Source organism: Pan paniscus, chromosome 3 (genome assembly GCF_029289425.2).
Source record: "Pan paniscus chromosome 3, NHGRI_mPanPan1-v2.0_pri, whole genome shotgun sequence".
Lineage (NCBI taxonomy): Eukaryota > Metazoa > Chordata > Mammalia > Primates > Hominidae > Pan > Pan paniscus.
Genome location: NC_073252.2, coordinates 161,805,670 through 161,823,007, shown reverse-complemented (window position 1 = coordinate 161,823,007; position 17,338 = coordinate 161,805,670). Strand labels below are relative to the sequence as shown.

The 17,338-nt window shown below is 33.7% G+C and overlaps 1 protein-coding gene across 7 annotated transcripts in view; it reads left to right on the top strand.

Annotated features, from left to right (window-relative positions):
* The window catches only part of MARCHF1 (membrane associated ring-CH-type finger 1), an 852,478-nt gene that overhangs the window by 369,909 nt on the left and 465,231 nt on the right, over positions 1 to 17,338 (top strand). For 2 of the 7 annotated variants that reach the window (XM_055111979.2, XM_063603973.1), the window contains exon 1: positions 14,021 to 14,159. The exons of 4 other annotated variants lie outside the window; for them this stretch is intronic. The gene's annotated coding sequence lies outside the window, so the exon portion shown is untranslated. Of the gene's footprint in view, positions 1 to 14,020; positions 14,160 to 17,338 lie in introns of those variants that run through there. One more of the 7 variants, XM_055111980.2, reaches the window with a different exon arrangement.

Here is a 17,338-nt window from a genome sequence, read left to right as displayed (position 1 = left end):
CTCTCTTTTCTCTACTTCTTGTACTCCAGTTATATGTGTGTTTAATGTCTTGATTTTCCCCACATGTTACTGATTCACTGTTTTTTTAAGTTTTTTTTTGGCGCTATGGTTTGGACATTATCTATTGTTATGTTTTCAAGTTCAATTATCTTTTTCTGTAACATCTAATTTGATTTTACATTTACATAGTGAATTTTTATTTCAAATATGGTATTTTTAATATCAAAAGTTCCATGTTGTTCTTTTTTTATATTTTCCATTTTTTTTTCCTTATATCGATTTTTAAATTAATTTTTTAATATAATAGCTGTTATAACTTCTTGTCTGCTAATTTAATCGTCTCCATTTTTGGACTCTTTGACATCACTGACCTTAATCGTGATCAAGGTCAGAATTACCTTTTCTTCTTTGTATATCTAGTCATGTCTTATTCAATGCCAGATATTGTGAATATTCTGTTGTTGAGAATCTGGATTTTGTTATCTTTCCTTATAAAGTATAAGTTGTTTTGGCAAACAGCCAGTTTACTTGAGGTTTAATGTCTTCCTTTAGAGGCTTGTTTTAATCTTTATTTAGGGAGGGTCTAGAAGATAATTTATTATAAGGTATGAGTGTTCTGGGATCTCTGCTGAATATCTTATGATTCTATAAGTTATCTGCTCTCTCATTTGCTAAAACTTGAAGTCTGCGTAAACTCTGATATTTGTTTTGTCTGAAGCTCTTAAGTGGTTTTTTTTTCCTTATTTGTGGAGTTTCCCTTCATAATCTTGCAAATTAGTGTGTAACCAAAGACTCAAGGGGACAGTTATATGGATTTTAGGAGCTTTCTCTTTATAGCTCGTTTCTCTCTGGTTCTTTGCTGTTGTAAATTCCATCCATCTCTATTACTCTCCACCTTCATCTTTATCTCCTTAATGAAACAGACAACCAGGCACTGCTTTTTGACTCCTTCTCTACAACAAGTCAAGTAATTGCCTCCAGGCAGAAAGCTGGAAAATTGTAGGAATTACCTTCTTATTTCCCCCTTTCAGGAATCATGTGTCTGTGCTGCCTGTTGTCCAGTGCCTAAAACCATTTGTTTCATATAATTTGTCTAGTTTTATAGTAGTTTATAGCTACAGTTGCATACAGTGTGAAAAAAGCCTGAAAACAATAGAGGAACAAGTCTCCCAACCTTCATTTTTAACCTCCTACTGCTTCCTTTCCTGTGCTATTTATCTTGTCTCTTGTATTATTACCTGATTTTATGATTTCCATTCTGTTCCTAGGTGTTTGTAACCTAACAGTTTTGAGTGCCTAGTAGGAATCATGATGTATCTATGTGCTTTACACTTATCTAATCTAACCACATGCTTTTAAATTATTGATATATAGGCCACAAGTGAAGTTACTAAGTATTTTTCTAGTAATTATTCCCCTACAGACACTAACAGCAAATGGTTTTCGAATTAATTTCAAGGGTAATTTATATATTAACCTCTTCTTAAAAAGGAAAAATAGACTATTGGATAATATGACTGTGGCCACATTAAATTATCTGTTCTGAAGTAGAAAGCTTTATATAATAATTTTAATATTGTCTAAATGTCCGTCACTTTTTAAAAATTTCTTATTCATTTGCTAATAGTAGCTACTGTTAGCAAAATGATCATTGGATAATTGCAGCCCTTCTTAATGACTAACTAAACATAACCGATAATTTAAAAATTCTAAACAGAGGTCTATGTTTTCATTGCTTTATTAGAAACAACACTAATCATTGTTTCTATTGTTTCTATTCCATCTAATAGTAAACATTTTATTAGGTGGTTGTTTTTCTATGAAAGAAAAGCTGTCAAATTTAAAATTATGTAAAATATTCCCAATAAAGTCATAGTACAGAATTTATTTTATTTTCAAACCAAGTATAGCTATTTTCCACTGTATGGAATAAGTACTTCTTAGTTCTCTGCTCAAGTGTTCCTTCTTCTTTAATGTAACCTCCACAGTGACTTAAAAAAATTACATTCTATCTAACTCAGTAATTGTATCAGCAAATGTTCTAACCCAAATAATCCAGCTTATTCTTTTTAAGTATCTTAAAGCTTGCAGTTTCTCAGTCTCTCTCTTGTTCTTTCTCTTTCTCTAAATCTTTCTCTTTTCTCATATATTTGAATTTACTGAATATTTTATTGAATTTTCCATCCAAAACCTACAAAGATTTGAGGGTAGTGAATTAATTTTGTTTTCTGGCATCCCTGGCAACTGCCGTCTGTTAAGACTTTCAAGAAATAATGTCTTGCTGAACACTTATCTTTTCATTTCAATAAATCATAATATAGCCTAAAGTATTATTTAGCATATCTATGTTTCATTTATTTTTTCAATTATTTCAAAGTTAATGTTTTATATTTTTGACCTATTAGTACTCTATTGACAACTTATTCTTGGGAAAATGGCCAAGTAGTATAGAAACTTATGATAGGTATACTCGTTTTGCCCAATTCCATGAAAGCAAAAACATTACTATAGAGTGCCTTGATCTGAGTGTTATTATTATCAAAACCAGAAGGACATTCTAATAATACCACATGCATTGCCTGCTTGGCTTTGCGGCATGGATTTCAAGGGCAGTGTGATCAGGGATCCATGATCAATCTGATTATCACCTCACACAATTAATATCATATTTGATCTGCATTCTGTACATCAGAACTTTTTATTAACATGTTGTTATTAAGTTTTTTGGTATCAGACAGAGTTAAATGTAATCTTATATAAATCAGTCATTAACTATATGTGGGACCTTGGGCGAGTTAGTTTCCTTCTCTGTTAAATGGAGATAATAATCATGCCTAGGAAGATTGTGTTGGGGAACAAATTAAATTTTATATATATATATGTATATTTATATGTACATATATATGTAGAATGCTTAATACATTATTTGGCAGATATGAGTTGGCTTAATAAATAGCAATTAATGTTGCCATTATTATTTTCTTCAATACAGTAATTCAAATTTATAATGATACTGTAACACTCCAATTATGAAAAATTGCGTCCTTTAAACTACAGTTTTGATGTGAGGTATATGGCTTTTTTATAACTCTTATTTTTTGAAAAGTGCTGTTTGATAAGCATCTTTATATTTAATCAACTAGTGGAAATAATTCTCTTTACATAAAAGATACTCAGTTTTACTGTGTGTTTGAATACTCTTAAGTAGAGTGTCAAGAAATATACTCAATTGTTATTTTAAAAATATTTAATATCCATCTTTTTTGCAAACTAAGTACTTTTAAAATGATTAAAGCCTTTATTAGGTAACTTTAATCTTCAAATATGAGTGGTTAACTATTAATTAGTACTTTTTCTTTGACAAGCCATGTACCAAGGAGTTTACATGCATTATTTTCATTTTTTGTCGGTTTTTTTTAACCAAAATAATATCTATTTATAAACTACAACATGTTTTGAAATATATATACATTGGGTAATGGCTAATGAGGGATCACCTCACATCTTTTAGAATGATAATTACCAAAAAGATGAAGGAATATACATGTTGGAGAAGATGTACAGGAAAGGGAACCCTTGTATACTGCTACTGGAAATGTAAATTAGTGCAGTCCTAGGAAAAACAGAATGGATGGTCCTTAAAAATTGAAAACTGTAACTACCATATGATCTAGCAATCTATTTGCTATATATCCAAAGGAAATGAAATCACTATGTCTAAGAGATATCTGCACTTCCATGTTTATTACAGCACTATTCACAATAGTTAAGATATAGAATCAACCTAAGTGTCCATCAGTGGATGAATAAAGAAAATGTGGTAAATACAGACAATAGAATGATGATTCAGCCTTTAAAAGTAGAAAAAATTCCTGTCATTTGCAACATCACAGATGAAGCTGGAGAACATTAAGATAAATGATGCATAATCTCACTTGTATGTGAAATCTAACAAAGTTGAACTCATAGAAGCAGAGTAGAATGATGGTTACCGAGGATAGGAGGGTAAAGTTATGGAGATGTTGGTCAAAGGATATAAAATTTTAGTTAGATAGAAGATATCTATTTTGTACACGATGGTGACTATAGTTAATAACAATATGTTGTATTCTTGAAAATTGCTGAGAGTAGATTTTAATTTTCCTTACAACAAATAAGTGTATGAGGTAATGAATATGCTAATTAGCTCAACAGCCATTATCTCATTTATTTAATCAAAATATTAACATAGTACTCCTGTGTTAATATTAATTAACATGAGTATTAATGCTATTTATATAAAATAATAGGAAAACACCAGAACTTTACTGCTTTAGAGTGTTGAAAGATCTATATGATTATTAATATTGTTTAAAGTTTTTAAAAATCTGAATGACTGTTACAATGCTCTAATGTATGAGACTTCAGAGGCCTAGTATAGATAGAGAATAGTCTATAAAAATGATATAATATCTAATAAATCTTCTGATTTATTCTTATAGAGTAGTTGTAATGGTACTTTTAAATATTCAATAGCTTATTTTCAAATATTTTATTATATTTTATAATTTATTTTATGCCCTCTCGCCTTTTTATTGAATGTTTTTTTTCTCTGTGAAATTTTCTTAGGGTAATAAAATAATTTTTAGTACCTATATTAAGAATCTCTTTTGTTAACTTATATCTTTTTTTAGACATTTTGCATGTAGAATCTACATGTATGTGTGTGTGTGTGTGTGTGTATTTAAGGCAATTACTTTAAATTATAGATAACAAATGTGTAATGGAAAATCAAATAGTCAATAGCTAGACCATTATATCTTACTTTTTTTTCCACAAGCTGATTATTTAAGTCTTCTTTGATAAGATTGAACAACTATTATCTCCTTTACCTTTTTCTTCAGTGTTTCTGCTTTTCTTTATGGTAAACCATCAACAGCAGCATACTCCTTGTCTATTCATATGGAGTGCTCTTTAGCAAAATATATTACTATACAAGGTTTCTCTATATAAGGAACCATTTCTTTACAAGAAACAACCTATGTACAAATAATAAACACAGTATCTAATGTCACAGAAACCCCAAATTAAAGGGTACTTCAGAAATTATTGAACCCAGCCTTTAAAAATATTTTTGAATTAATTTATTAATTGTCCCAGTAAGTAGTTGTATATCTCCCACTTGAACATTACAGTTTGGTACTACGAGAGTAGCCCTTGTTTATTTTTACAGAGCTCAAATTGTCATAATTATCTTTCTTATACTGACTCAGATGGACCTCTAACTGTTGGACTATGTTCAAGACTTAGGAAATATATGTTCTAGTGTTTCAAAATACACCTGGATTACCATTTGCCTTTGATCATTTACCACCTGCTCCCATACTGTTTTTTAGCCTCAAACAGCTCCTTCAAGCCCCCTGTAACCAACATGTAGGGTAACACTTATAAAATGCAAACACTGGTACATATTCTTCATTCTCAGCCTACTCTGAGGCTTTGCTTTTCTCTGCTCTTGGCCCTCACTGCATCATCCTCTGTCTTCTCTTCCTATCTTGGCTGTTTCTCTTGGATTTGATGCCCATTGCTATCATCTGAGTGTTATGCAGAGGGTTAACAATAACAATGAATCAATGGACCTGTCTATGGAAGTGTTTTAGTTTCCTAAGACTGCTGTAACAAAGTACCAAAAACTGCATGGCTTAAACAATAGAAATATATTGTCATGGTTCTGGAGGCTAGAAGTCCAGATCAAAGTGTTGATATAGCCATGCTCACTCTGAAAGCACTAGGGAAGCATCTTTTAGGACCCAGCTTCTGGTAGTTCCTTGGTTTGTGGGAGAGTAACTCCAGTCTTCACATGGTGTTCTCCCTGTGTGCATGTATGTTTGTTAGATTTCCCAATTTAACAAATACTCTAATAACTTTTACATTTGACTGAGAAGAGTTCTGGGTGAAATACCATAGATATATGTAGACCTAATAAGACCATTCTAAATTGAAGATAATATCTATAGGGGATTCTGTAGGAATTGGTGGGGAAGGTTGATGCCGTTTTTAGGTTGAATCAGACTTGGCTAAAAATATATGAATGCATATCTATAAACAACTAATGAAAATCAATATTTATATAGTCAACTAATTATATCTTTTTTCTTCCAAGAACACAAAAAATGACATATTGGCTATGCCCATACGTAGTTACCAGGACAATTATTTTAACCAAATTTCATAAGTCTGCTGATTGGGAACTTTAGGAATATAGCATATTCAGCAGCAGAAAATACAAATTATAATTTTATAGTAATAGTTCTTTCGTTATTAAAATCTACCAGATATAGAAAGAAGAATATATATTGACTTTCTGAACTTTGACCCATTATTTCTTCTAGCACTTTCCATGTTACTAATTATATTATAAAAATTATTTGTCATAAGTATCATTTATTTCAAAAAACAATAACATTACTAATGTTAGATTAATTATACCTGCGATTTTTCATAATCAGTGGACCACGAGAATAAAAATATGATGGAAAACAGCCAGCCCTCAAACTTAACTATTCCTTGAGTAATAAATAATTGGATCTTTCAGATATAAAAAACTTAGTAAAATATAGTTTCCAAAGAGGCTACGCATGTAATTCAGAATTATATTATAAAATATATTCTTTTCAGAACTATTCCCAGTAGTAAAAAGTAAATAAATAACATGTAAATAAATGTACTTATTAGATTGTTGGTTTTTGGTTTTTACTTAAAACATACCTATGCTTTATACTCATCAAATTGGGTCAGAAATTGATGAAAGAACAGGGGTCTCTGGATCAGGAGATTTTTCTACATTGTTTCTGCCATCTACTAGCCTTCAATGATGTCAAAACACTCAGTTTCCCAGGACTTAAACTGGTCGTCAAATGGTAGGGTGCTTTATAATTTGCCTTTAAAATATAAAATTCCATGATGCCATTTTCCCCTTAAACTGAATAAAGACGTGTGATATTGTGAAATACATATTTGGTCTTTGACCCCTTTCCTAGCATACAACTCCTAAAATCCTTAGAATTGCCAAAGTGATGTCTTTTTTGCATACTAATGAGTTGACTGATGGCTGGCAGCCCCTGTGTAGCTTCAGGATGAAGGCTGGTCACTCAGAGAGACCAGGCAGGATTGCAGACGGTTGGAACTTTTAGCCCAACCCCTCCTCCAAGGAGGAGGGAGAGGGTGAAAGTTAAATTGATTACATCAGCCAATGGTTTAATCAATCATATCATAAAAACCCAGAAGGACTGGATACAGAGAACTTATGGATGGCTGAACATGTGGAGGTTCCTGGGTGGGGGATACATGTAAACTTGGCACCCTTTCTCACATGTTTTGCTCTACGCATCTGTTCATCTGTATCCTCTGTAATAAACCCATACACCTGAATATTTCCCTGAGTTCTGTGAGCCTCTCTAGCAAACTCATTGAACCTAAGGAGGGGGTTGTGGGAACCCCAATTTGAAGTCAGAAGTTCCAGAAGTCTGGACTTGTGACTGGTGTCTGAAGGTTGGGGGACAGTCTGGTGAGACTGAGCCCTGAACCTGTGGGATCTGATACTATCTCCAGGTAGAACTGAATTTGGGTGACACCCAGCTGGTGTCTGATGCAGAATTGCTTGTTTGTTTGGTATGTGGGGAAAAAAACCTACACATTTGGTCACAGAAGTCTTCTGTGTAAAATAGAAAATCACACTTTCAGGGTGTTTTTCCTTGAAAAACTAGTAAGATATTTCATTACAAGGCATAAAAATAATATTTGAGCAGATACATGTATCTCTACATCTAGACAAACTTTAGGAATCCAAAATAATGCCATTTGTTTTCTGTGTGTGTGTGTGTGTGTGTGTGTGTGTATGTGTATGTGTGCTTGATTAGGAATGTTAGATCCAGGACTCCTTTGCTTGAACCTTAATATCATACAGGAAACACTTTGTTAAATTTAGTTTTTAATTCTCTGATGCATTAAGTCAGAATTTTGACACTTATAAGAGGAAACTACTACTTCTTTCTTTTTTTAAAAAAATGTTATTATTATTACACTTTAAGTTTTAGGGTGCATGTGCACAACGTGCAGGTTTGTTACATATGTATACATGTACCATGTTGGTGTGCTGCACCCATTAACTTGTCATTTAGCATTAGGTATATCTCCTCATGAAATGGCTTAGGAAACTGTGCCACTAGGCTTGAGAATACCAGGGTTTCTGAGGACCCCAGAGATACTGACAGTGAAGTTTCAGAATATGGAAGGGGAAGGAGCCTTACAGCCCTGTGTGAGAATGCTTCCTCCCCACCACACTCTCTCTCTCTCTCACACACACACACACACACGCACACACACACACACACACACACACTTTTTCTCTATCATTCTTCAGCGATAAGAGTGGACAGGTTCTGACCCAATTCTGAGGCAAGCAGTAATTAAAGACCTTCCGCCATGATTCCATTTCCCTCTTTTGGGATGACTGCTTTACATTTTCTGAAGATAAGTGAAGAAATACATATTGGCCCTCCGAAACAGTTTTTTCTATTTTGCTCCTTGTTCAGCTAGATTTACTAATATTTTGAAAGCTACAGAGAACATTAACAAAGATTAGCTTGTACATTTATTTACTTGGAGAGTAAGACTGAGTCTAACTTTATTTGCCAAAATAAATCTTGTTTTTAAATAAAATTTTCATTCCATATGTCTTTTCAACAAAGTAAAATAGAATATAGAAATTTGATTTTATTTAATCCTAAATTATATTCACAAGCTAATTATTAATACCCATGTACGTTCCTTAGATATTTTGATTACTTCTAACATGTTACCCTTTTTAAAAGAGGATTTAATAAAATGATTCTTTTTAGTCTCTCAACAAATTAGAAAGGAGCAAAGATCAGTCCCATAGTGTTATTTGACAGACTCAGTTTGTGGTGATGTTCTTTTGTCATGAGCATAATATAAATCATATAAACTAGTATAACTGACTCTTCAGGGCATGCTGTAATTATCACACATATTATGTGATTGTGGTGATTGCTATTGATTCTCCAACAGACTGAAATGAATGTCTTGGCTATGTTGTAATCTGCATCAACTTCAGAAAATATATGTGGCCAAAATTAGGAAAAATAATTTCAAGACAATAGAATCAAAGATCTTAAGAGTTCATCTGATACATTATATTGTATTTGGTATTGAAGGCTGATCATTCAGTCGCTTCTGAAAGGTCTTCAGAGACAGAATACTTACATTAAAAAGATGTTGTTGTAATTACAGAAGATACTTGCACATACTAAGTATAGTCACAATTGGATTCCAATAATCAGACAAAACCCATAAACATACCAGCATTTTAGAAATGCTTTATTACATTGTAGATTTTTTTATAAACACATAACCAGAAATGTTATTTTTCTGTTTTATACTCCCTCTCATTATTTCCACTAAGCTTGTTTTGCTAGCGTGGGTTGTTCCCTAACTCTCCAATTAATACATAAGTGTATGCTTCATAATTTCCCCAGTAACAATACCTTTAAATTCAAGTTCCTTCTCCGTCTCCTTTACAAGATAACATAAATTCTTTGTGCCATGATAACTTATCCATATGTTCTTCCCAGTAATCTTTGACGGTGGCCATTTGACATTCTTTGCAATGACACTTTGAAAACCATTCAATCCAGGTTTCCTCCCTTTCACCAGGGATTTGTAGTGAAATATTCTTTTTCCAACTCAGTGTACCTTGTTTCTATTTTCAGAAATAACTTAAGGTTCTTATCTTTATTACTTCTCTGTCTTGTATCAATGCATTTATAATTTTATAAATATAAATATAAAATATAATTTTATATTTTATAATTAATGTAATTTTATATTTTATAATTAATAAAATTTTATTTTGCTCATAGGATTTTTCTTTCTGCCAGGTCTGGGGTCTGGTTTCCTTCCTCTCTCCTTTCAAGTGGTGATCCTAATAACTATATATGGCCTAAACCAATTAATAATCTTAAACAAATTTTCTATGTTATTTAAAATAGCATCCTGAACTCTCATATGCCAATCTCACACCATCTCTATGCCTTGAAATGATTTAATCACCTTATGTCTACCAAGCACAACAGAGGCCTCAATTCGTCCTTAAGACTTTCTTTATGTATTTAGATCTAATATTATTTATTGTTGCTCAAAGCTTCTTTGATATTTACTTTCATTATTCTATATTATCTTTCAGATATTAATTGCCATATGCCACATATTTTTTCAATTGACTTACCTCCTTAAATCTTATTTCCCTAATGATACAACGAACTCTTTGATTACAGATATTGTGCTACATAATTTTATACATTACCTGCTGCCCATTAATTCCTAGCATGGTTCAGAAAACACAGAAGATGCTTAACAAATGTTTATCGAATTGAATTTTCAGTCTATCCATTTAATGTGTTAGCAGATGTTTACTTGGTTCCTTGTCTTGGCCCAACACTGGGTTTCCTTTCTTGATTAATTGCGATCAAAAGAAATGCTTTAGAGGCCTTTTTTTTTTTTTTTTTTTTTTGCAGCTGACAAAGATCAAGCTGGTCTTATGCTACCAGAGATGCATATTTTTCTTTGTTTACCTTTTAAACTAGAGACAACCTAGGCCACTGAGAATAAGGAACAGCACCAATCAGAATCTCTTGGGGGAAAACTGAGGTCTGAGTATTAGAGTTAATATGTAAAAATGCCAAATTTTGGAGCCAGAGGTGGGAATGAGGAACCTGTACCCAGAGCCGAGGGCTGGAAGCCAGAATGTAGAAGCAAAACAAATACAATTTAGACATGTATATGGAAAAAGTAGTCAGTGAAGAGTGAATGTTCCAGGATGATTTCAACAGTAATTATAGTCCATGGTTTCCACAAAAATCAAGTTTAAAAATCTGGATCACATAATGTGATCACATATGTAGATGCAGATGAGCTGAATGATTCCTGTATCCACGATTATTCTGGCCAGTGTCTGTCAGTGCTCAGTTGCTGGGTCCATTGCTCCTTGTGACTCCACAGGATTTAATTACTATACAAGATGAACTATGCTCCCATAGGAGAAATGCATTCCACAACAATTTTCTTAGTTTGAGTTTGTTACATAATGAGTCACCCCAGAGACTTCTGATTGCTTCTAGTTGGCAGAGCACTATGGAAGCTGCTTGAGGAAAGGTATTAGGTAAGTGCAAGACATTGATATTAGCTGATGTGTATTCAGCGTTCCAAGGCAGCGAAGTATTAGAATGTACAAAGTATTAAAAGCATGTTTTTCCCCCGATACAGTTGGAAAATTTTAAAAGTTCAATTTGTGGCAATACCTAATACAATGTTAGATAAATATTTATTAAACAGACTGATTATTAATTTTTCTTAAGTTATTGCTAAAACATTTGCTTAAAAAGATATAACAAACCTCTTCTTGTTTACCATGTAAAATACTCTAAGAAATAAATTCACTTTTCCAGAAATTCAATTTATATTTTAAATTTTAGGATAAAAGAAAGCTAATTGAAATAACTCAACCACATAAATCAAATTAACTCAAAATTAAAATCTGATTTCTGAAAAATCTCATAGCAAACAAAGGATAACCTCATATGCATAATGAGGTAAAGGATTAAGACAGCCATTTAGTTAATTCAAGCTAAAAATCTTCTTTCCTATAACTTTAATGAATATTTTAAGCAAAACTACTGAAGTCTGAATTTATCTGGAAAGCTGCCTTGGCTTTTCAGAGGACATTTCATGGACGTAAACACTGACAATATTACTTTTCTAAAGAGTTTCATAATTTACATTTTAGTATTTGTCACACACTGTTAGATTTACAGACTTCTATTTCCAGCATTCTCCTAATTAAGACAGTCCTTCTAGATAGAGGGATTAAAAATTATTAAGTTAAGGAACTTCTCACACAGGTCACAGATGTGAACATTAAGCTACAGAAAATTTAAGAATTATTAGTTTTAACTGTAGACATGGCGTTTTTGGCAAAGGCTGGCTTTTTAGTCCTTTCATTAAAGCTCCTGTATGTCACAAATACATTCTGTAAGCTTAAGTATGATGATGAATAAATGCCAGGTTTGAGGCACCTATTTTTTAAAACTATTTTAAGCAAGAGATTTGTCTCTATATGAACTTTAATGAGCTTATTGTGCTGAGGTTATTTTCGTGATGCACTGGAATGGTTCTCAGAATTGGTTTGTATCAGAAACATCTGTAATTTTTTTTTTAACTGTCCACTTCAGAACTGTACCCTTCTTGTCTCCACTGCAGCCCTCCTGAAAATGTGTCTATTAGGGATCTATGCATTATAAAATCTCCCTAGCTGATCTTGATGGATGGTAGGGGTTAGAACCATGGGCAGGTGGCTAATTTAGGTTGAAATGAAAACATATTTGGACCAAAGTTGTAAATACATTGAAATGTTTATTTCAGTGTGAATATTTAAATTGAAGATGTTAATTCAGTCTTTACATATATTGTTTTTGGCTTTATTGCCAACAGCAGTACAGATCTTTTTTCACATTTTATCTCTATCCTGAGTTTAAACAAATTGTAATGTCATAATGGAAATGATATTATTGCTGTATAATACAAAGACAGGTAGAGATGAATTGCAACTAGAAATCACTTTGAAGATCTCTGTGATTAGGGAAAAATTCTAACTTATAAGCAGTACTTGAGTATATAAAAACGAGGAACTTTCTGAATTATGCTTCATTTGGGGTGAACAAACACAAAAAACAGTGGGAGATCTGATCTATTCACAATATGCAGAAAATATACAATGTACGTCTCAAAATGAGAAAAGAAAATTCTGTCCTTTTAAAGACAGAGTGCCAAACACCCTGAAAAAGGGAATAATCATGCGGGAAAGTTATTTTTACAAAGTTAATGTAATTTAAGAATTTACTTCACTGAGAGAGTAGAATGTTTTAAAAGGAATTTTTTTTTAAATTTAAAAAGCAGAAGTTCTGATTAACCATTTACTTCTTCCAAATTGTATAACTTTTGAGAGGACAGTAATAGTAAAGTCTGTTTCCTTTATGGAAAAGCAAGGAGAAGCTGCTACTAATTCAAACATATATTTCGGGGAGCACAGAAGTTGCAATAAAGCTGAAATGAGTAGTACAGAGCTCTATGCTTCAGACTAACTGATGCCTTCTGACTCCTGTTGCTGATGTTTTAGTAAGAAAGGTGCACTGAATGGTTAACTCTCTTTACAACCATCCAGAAAAAGACATCTGCAATTGCTCCAGGTCTCTCTTCTCTTCTCTTCTCTCTCTCTCTCTCTCTCTCTCTCTCTCTCTCTCTCTCTCTCTCTCTCTCAACACCTCATTCGATCTCATGTGATGCTCTTCACTTCAAGGCAGATCCTTTGACCTAAGCAGATTATTGTAGATGCATGAAGGACGCATCTACAGCTAGCCGCGCTTCTCAAGGAAGAGATTTGGCTCCAAATAGGACACTAAGCTTTTCAGCCGTCTGCTTATTTACGTAGTCAGCAAGATGCAGTGTCTCTGGGTGCTTAGTGGACTCCTGGGGAATCAGGAGAAACAAAAGCAAAGCGGCAGCCGCTGCAAATGTGGGAGTCTGTGCCATTAAAGGAAGCAGTTGCTAATAAGGGCCTGTGAGACCTAGGTTTCCTTGGTTTCCATGACAGTTATTAGGTACCATAGAAATTGAATTGTCTCCCACAATGCTCTTAGGGGAGAGGGGGTGCTCCAGTGACAAAGCAGTTCAATTATGACTTGCAGTAAATCGTCCTTCGGAGAATGCAGTACTCCCTGGATTATTTGTTCTTGCATTTCTTTTAACTCCCCTTTCAATGTGTTTAACATTTTGACCAGAAGACTCTGGCCTCTGCTGCACAGTGTCTCAAACACTATTTTCCCCCTCTTTGTTTAGACCTGAGCTTGGCAAAGCAAGGATATGAACAATTGTGCAGGTGGGCTACTCAGGGCGAGTGAAGAGATAAGGCATCCAATCGGGGATTGGCCACCTGCAGCCCTGCCAATATGCCCCTCCACCAGATTTCCGTAATCCCAGCACGGGAGACTGCCAGCAATGGGAGAAATTCAATGGGCAGAAACAAAGAGAAGAACAAGGAAGTCGAGGTAAGAGGAGGTTTAATTTAATAAAATCAGAGAGCCAAGCCACTGTTGCCAACACTGCTCTCTGCACCGTGGGACATGGCAAGGGCTTCAGAGCAGCTGGATCCCAGCTGTCAGTGTGTAACAGTAGATTGGAAGAGAATTACTTATAACTGGCAGGGACATATTAAACTTCACCTCTATTTTGTGAATGAAGAGAGGAGCCAAATCCATAGGGACACTTCCTACTTGACAGATGGAAACTTTTGCCTCTTTTTCTAAACAATCTATGGAGTCACTTTTGACTTTTATGGCTTGTGGGTTACAACCGGCTGTTCTGGGTTGGCTCTGGACATTGCTGTGGTACATTTTCACATAGTGGAACTGGTGATGCTGGCTGATTTTGTTCACTGCCCATTAAACTAGGATATTTGAATATAACTGTCTTAACAAAGGGACAGAGAAGCCAGTTATGACACTGAATACATAACATGAATTAGAGCCTCATAGGATCTATTTGCACTTCATTCGTTGGCAGTGCATGGTTGTGTATGACTGTTGTTTGATATCTGTACATTTATATTTTGTTCCTCATGACAAAAAGCTTTCTTTGAAACTTCACACAGGTTATAATTTTCAACTTCTTACGTTGAGCCTTTATTTTGTAGGGAAATTTAGCGGCAGTTGTTCTAAGTTAAACTGCTTGAAAGATCATACGCTGGAAACTTATTTCAAAGGTTTTTAAGAAAGGGATTGAACTCAACACAGTCAAGGATATTGAGTGGAAATATCATAAATGTTGTCGTGTTCCCCTAAAAGGGAGCTTGAGATAGAATGCCAGAAACTGTAATCCTCTTGTCTCTTTAACATAACTATTTTCTAGTCCTCAGGTGTCCTTAGCTTTGTAGGAGATGGGCTTTGTCTACCTCCAGTTCTACATGTTAACCTTTTTTTTTCCCTCAAGAATAGCTGCTGGAGACAGAGGGAGCAGCAAACAAAAAATAAAGCAAATAAAATAAAGGAAATGGGAGTGGAGTGTCAAGGAGTGTTTGAAAGGAAAAGACTAATAAATTTGAGTACATCTTCAAATGAGAAAATATATTTGCAGCCTCTTTCTACTTTATTTGAACTGATTTTGAAAATGTCATTGAATGGCAATGAGTTCTTGATGTGGCTAGAATTTGTAGATAACTTTGGGAGATTTCTCTAAGTTAGTGCAAGAGATACTTTTACATTAGTAATTGCCTCATCATAAACACATCAAATATTTCTGGAATTTCTGAGAATTAAAAATCTTTGTAAAGAAACTTCAGCAGCCCAGAATGCTCAGGCACATTCTCTAGAGTGTCTGTTTCCTTTGACTTGGAAATGTGATTATTAGAATATGAAACAGGTTTCTCTTAAGTTTGTTGGTGTTAGGTGGGGAAGGTGGGGTACACTGATCAATTCTGCAAATAGGTATAGAAATGCCAAAAGCAAGATTCATAAAAGTTATACATTGCTTACTCACAGTATAAATTTCTGGATAAATTTAAGATAATGTTGAAGAAAACTTTATGTGAACATATTGGGTGGCAAATTTGTTTGGTATCTGGAATGATCAGCATCTGAGTAATATTTGGAAAAGAAAACAACATTGTGTCAATTCCAGGTCTTCGCCAGAAATCTCTTTCTGTAGATGTCTACTTGGCATGAATTAGATAAATTGAGATGGCTTATATAATTTTTTAAGAGCAAACAAATGTTTTTTATTCATGTTAGAAATAATAATGAAATTATTCTTTGTCAAGTAAAATTAGCCACAATTGTTATCAAGATATGGGTATTAATCCACATCTTTAAACATCTTCACAAATATCTTGAATTATTAAAACATGTATAGCTTTGTTTCTTTCAGGGTCAAAAAACACTCTAATGTGTCACAATGGGAGTTAGTGGGCACTCTTAAAGAAAGAAGAAGTTGGCTGGGCGCCGTGGCTCACGCCTGTAATCCCAGCACTTTGGGAGGCCGAGGCGGGCGGATCACAAGGTCAGGAGATTGAGACCATCCTGGTCTAACTCGGTGAAACCCCGTCTCTACTAAAAATACAGAAAATTAGCCGGGCGTGGTGGCGGGCGCCTGTAGGCCCAGCTACTCCAGAGGCTGAGGCAGGAGAATGGCGTGAACCTGGGAGGCGGAACTTGCAGTGAGCCGAGATCGCGCCACTGCACTCCAGCCTGGGCGACAGAGCGGGACACTCCATCTCAAAAAAAAAAAAAAAAAAAAAAGAAGAGGTTAATTAGGAGAAAAGGAAAGGAAACTCTGAGCCTTCGTATAATTTCTAAAAAGAGATACAGTTCTGAATATCAGAAAGGGAAGCACTTATAATGTTTCAAATGCTTCTTGGTTTTCTATAGGATGTAGTTAAAAGTTTTATTTTAAAAGTATGTTTAAAACATATTAGTCAATCTTGTAGGCCGCTGAATAACTTGTTTTGATAAGCTAACTAAATAGTCTAAAAGAATTGTAAATGCCTTTAAGGTGGATAAATTAAACAGCATACATCTGTGTTTTGGACAGCAAGAAGAATCAATGATTTCTGTAATTTCAAGTGGCGATGCTTTCTAAAGAAAAGTAAAACATCTTGTACATATATGGACATTTCCTGATGAGCAAATGAGAAACATCCTTTCTTGAAGTTTCCTTAATGTTCTTGCTTGTCCTAAAGTTATCCAAAGCATGCCTATGTGCATTGGGAAAATGATCTAATTTCAGAATTAAGAATTTAGTTGTAATTAATTTAAATTAGTTAATTAAATTAAAAACTCATTTGAATTTAATGTAATTTAACTTCATTCAAAATTTAGTGACTCTTAACTAATGTATTAACTTGATATCAGATTTCTTAAGCCATATGAAGAAAAAAATTAGAAAACTGTCAATCATAGTTAAAATACAGAAGATCCATCCTGTTAAGGATATCAAGAAAATATTTCTAAAAATTCTTTTGTTGATTTTTTAACAGCATAGATCTTTTATATTTTAAGATTTTAAAAAATAACTCCTATCTCTAGCTTTATAATGAAAATATATTTTGACATATTTTGTATGCCATAATATTATAATCATCTCTATTTGGTTAATAACCCTGGAAGTACAAAACACAGAATAATATATTATGTCCAGTTTGAATACAGTTGATATTAAGGGTTAGAGAAGGGAT